This window comes from Arachis ipaensis, chromosome B04 (genome assembly GCF_000816755.2).
Source record: "Arachis ipaensis cultivar K30076 chromosome B04, Araip1.1, whole genome shotgun sequence".
Taxonomy (NCBI): Eukaryota; Viridiplantae; Streptophyta; class Magnoliopsida; order Fabales; family Fabaceae; genus Arachis; species Arachis ipaensis.
The window spans coordinates 94246037-94250647 of NC_029788.2; the positions used below are offsets into that span (position 1 = coordinate 94246037).

The following is a 4611-nucleotide window of genomic DNA, read 5'->3' on the forward strand; positions in this document are numbered from 1 at the left end:
TTTTATAAAAATTTGGACATAATCTCCTTTAAAAATAGGACTTAGCCACCCTTACGGGTTCCTTCTTTCTCAACATTTCATCAGCCTCTTTCAGCAGTTGCCACGACAATATATATTCTCAAAAAAACATTTGATAATAGTATATAAAATCTATTTCTTAAATTCCATATCCAAAATAATTGTCAACACAACCTGGCAGCCTAATTTCCATTTTGTTTTTAAAATATCAAATGAATTCGGAATCACGCAAACTTTATATCCATGCGACCGTCTCGGATTAAGCTTTCTATTAAATCAAAAATCATAACTTTTCACTGACTCTAGCTTCGGGAATATAAGCAAAACCGTGACTGTTCTGCAGTGTTTTAAAACCAGAAGACAGCAGCAGCTTACAACATTTGAAATTTCATATAAAATCCAAATTAAATCCAAACACCTTCAAAATTAATGTGGTTAAACTTAACTTACCCAAATTTCTTTCTCAATTGGTTCCAGGGTCATACCAATTTTAATGAAGGAGTTACGTAGCTTGGAAGTTAGGTAATTTTCTGCAGAATTCTGTTTTACAAATCATTAAACACAACCTCTTCCAAGTCCCATAACTCACTTATTAAAACATGGAAAACCCTGAAATTTGAATCATATGTACTAAACATACTCACTTTCACTTCCAATTGGTTGCATCTTAATATCATTCCAGAATTAAAAATTATAAAGTCTCAAAGTTACTGACTTAGAAAACAAAACCTGACTTTTACTGCATAATACATCTTACTTTAAAAATTCATATCTTTAAAACCACAACTCTAACAATATTAAATTTTTATGAATTTAAAGTACTAGGACCAGAGTTTCACTTAAAATTTTTTCCATTTCAAAATTTAAACTGGAAAATTTTTAATAGAGGAAACAAGTTGCTGTTGTGTTAAACGTTCTGCAGAAAAACCAGATTTGATATCCATAATTCAAAAATTTACCATAAATCATAAAATTAATGAAAAAGTCTCAAATTTACCATTTCAGCTCCCTATAGTCCCAAGCTTAATTTGGACTTGGTTCCACGCAATTCCGATAATCATAGAATTAGTTATAGCTTTTCAAAGTTTCTAATTTCATTTAAAGTAGTGCAGAAAATCAGATTCACGACTTAACTTTGAAAAATCATAACTAATGTTCCAGTTAATATGAAACCTTCAAAATTAAATCTCAACAATCACACTTAATATAATTTACTTAACATTTAAATTCTCATCATTTTAGTCACTATAGAGCCACTGATTCACTTTCAAATTTACCGTTTAATTTCAAGAGAACCTAATTTTCAGCAAACCATTTTGTATTCAAAATCCAACCCTTCAATACCCCTCAAAACCAACTCCAAATCAACCACCAACCAAGTTCACTAACATTACAATACACCAAATAACAGCTCAACGGTAACAAATCCAACATAACCCATTAAAATTCAGAAATTCTCAACAATTAGTCATCAAACAATTCCCAATCCACATAATCAATCAATATCACTAATCAACAATTCCAAATAACAATCTCAACCATTCCAATCACAATTTCAGCCACAATTCAATATTCACATAGTCAATCAATTACTCACAGATATTAAATCTATTTACAGTTATTCAATAAACCTTGTAGGCATTCTTAAATTGAAATCGTTTTAAACCCCCTACCTCGATGTCGCGATTAAAAGAACCCGGAGGCGGGATTATAGCGAGGCAGCTGGCTGGACCAATACTAGCTATGCAACAGTTTCAATCAAGATAGCAGCGGCGTTAGCTCCCACAACAGTGATCATGGTTGCAACGAAACGAAGATTTCAAATTCAATAGAATCGAAAGCAGAAGCGGCTCTGGAAATTTAAAACAGAGCACAAGCCAAATTTGAATTAAAAAAGGAACAAGCAGTTTAATAAGAAATCGGCAGAATAGAGCGTGCAATTGGAGCAGAAATAAGGAAAAAAGACTAACCCAGGCCAATGGATGTTAAACCTAAGTTTAGCGGAAGCAGGGCAGCGGCGATTCCTAGCAACACCTCGCGGTGGTTCCGGCAGCAGCAACACCCCGCCAGTGGCTCCATTGAGACAAGCTCCAACAAACATAACATAGCCAAGAACATCAGAGGTAGATACAAGGTATTTACAGAGTGAGCGACGATGGAGCTTCTGCGATGGTGATCAGGCGCAACCCGCTACGGCAACAGGACCGAACCGTGCCTCCCTCCCTTGATTCTCGCGATGCTCATTCTGTGTGTGTCTCTCTCTCACTCTCATGTGCAGCACAACAGCGGCGGCGGTAAGGTCTCGGCCACGTCGCTCCTTCCTCCTCCCTCTCTTCTCCTCGGTCTTCCCCTTTCCTCTTCTGTTTCCCTTTCTTTTTTATTTTTTTGGTATGTATGTACGATTAGGGATTTAGGTAGCAATTAGGGATTCAGGAGTTTTGTGATATTAGGGTAATATATATATATATATATATATATATATATATATAAAAAGTTACTTAAATTAAATTATACAATTCTTTCTTATTTTTCAATTACTAAAATTATACAAAATATTCTATTATAATAAGATTACTTAAAAATATTAATTGATTTCAAAATAAAACTATCTCCGAATCTATTTAATTATTTCTAACAAAATAATTTCTAAAATTATAAAGTTTAAACTTAATAAGATAAAATCACAATTTATTTATATTTAGATTTTCAAAAATGCGGGATGTTACACATACACACCTAGTGAGGGTTCAATCACTCAATTCTATAATTTCATACCTTCTTATCATGCATTCTTGCAAGTTGCTTCTTTTTTATGAGTTGAATCAATTCTTTAGATTTTGATTGCATTGAGCTACTTCTTTGCTTAGCCCTATATGTCTATATACTTGCTTGAGAATTTGATTGTTTGTTTTCACCAATTTAATAGGATACTATAGTATATATAGGTATATATAGTATATACATACTTGCATGCATATAGATAGTTGCATTCAATAAGATGTTTCCCTTTTATCCTTCTCCTTTGTTTGGTTTAGCATGAGGACGTGCTATTGTTTAAGTGTGGGGGAATTGATGAGTCCATATTTGATGATGTATTTTAGCTTGAATTGGATGGATTTCATCATATAAACCTACACTTATTCCCTTGAATAGCATGCTTTTGAACTTTCCTCCCAAATTGCGTTTGATTATGAAAATATGCTCTTTTGTGCCTAATCTAATCTATTTTATTCTATTTGCCTTCCATTCGATGCCTTGATGTTGTTTGTGAGTGGTTTCAGAAGAATAAGGTAGGAATGGCTTGGTGGGAATGGAAGAGGAGCATGCAATTGGGAGAAAGCATGAAGAAAACAAAGGAGGAGAGCTCAGCCATGCGTGCGTGCGCACAAGGATGCGTGCGTACACACAAGAAGGAGATCAGCATACGTGTGTGCATACAACCACCTGTGCGTACGCACAGGAACTCAAGCAGAGCGAATTCAGAGCATCGTGAAGTGTGCGTACGCATCTGTGCGTACGTACAAGTGCAAATTCGGCGAAGTGTGCAGATGCACACATCTGTGCGTCCGCACAGGTACCAGTGTGTGCCTTCATTAAAAATACACGTGCACTCGTGTTTTGGGGCTCTTTTTGGCCCATTTCTGAAGGCTTGGAGGCTGGTTTGAGAGGCTATATGAAGGGGAATGCAACACATAACAAGGGAGCCATCTTAGAATAGTTTTTAGGAGTAGTTTTAGGGTAGTTTAGTTTAGATTTTCTCTCAAGTTTTCTTAAGTTTAATTAGGGTTTGTAGCATTTTATACTTCAATTTTGGCTTTGGATTTTGCAATTTTATTGTAAATATTTCTTTAATTCCTCTTTTATTACGGTACTTGTTCTACACTTTCTTGCATTTTCATTTCCTTTGTCAATATACACCTAGTTTTGCAATTTTGAATTTCTAGTTGTTGAATTTAATGTTTGATGCTTATTTTATTTTTGTTGAGTTGCTTGGGTTGCTTGTTATCATTTATGGCTTATAGCTTTTACTATTTTTCCAATTTTACCATGTTTTGTGTTTATGCCCTCTATGTGTTTGATGAAATGCCAATCTTAGTTATGGGGTAGCTTTCCACCCCTTGACTTGGGAAAATGAGTTTATGGATTACTAGAGCCATAATGTCCAATATTTAGTGGTAATTCTTGGGAAGTTAGTTGATTCTTGTTTCCATTAAAGCTAGCCTTTTATCAACTAGTTTGGTAAGTTAGTTAGAACTTATGGATTAAGGTCAATTATGCTTGCTTGAGTTACTCCTCGATGTTAAGGGTTAACTAAGCGAGATTAACTCATGATAATTATTATAGTTGTGGTTATGGCAAGAAAGGGATTCCATAATTCATCCCAAGTCAAGGTTTCATTTATGTTTTAAACCACTCTTTAATCACTTTATAGTTTGACTTGTTTATATTACATACATAGTTCTTTTATTCCTTTATTGCTTTATTATTTGCAATTTTGTCTTGTTCTTTTATTTCTTTATTTGTTTGCTTCCTTATTATTGAAAACACCCCTTGTTTCCCACAACCAAAATTTTGTGCACTCTTTGGCATTAG

At 34.3% G+C, this 4611-nt stretch overlaps 1 long non-coding RNA gene across 1 annotated transcript in view; it reads right to left on the reverse strand.

Annotated features, from left to right (window-relative positions):
• The window catches only part of LOC107637908, a 3489-nt gene extending 1043 nt beyond the window's left edge, over positions 1 to 2446 (reverse strand). The window contains exons 1-2 of the long non-coding RNA XR_001619608.2: positions 1989 to 2446; positions 1692 to 1870 (exon numbers count right to left, since the gene is read on the reverse strand). This is a non-coding gene — a long non-coding RNA (uncharacterized LOC107637908). The remainder of the gene's footprint in view (positions 1 to 1691; positions 1871 to 1988) is intronic.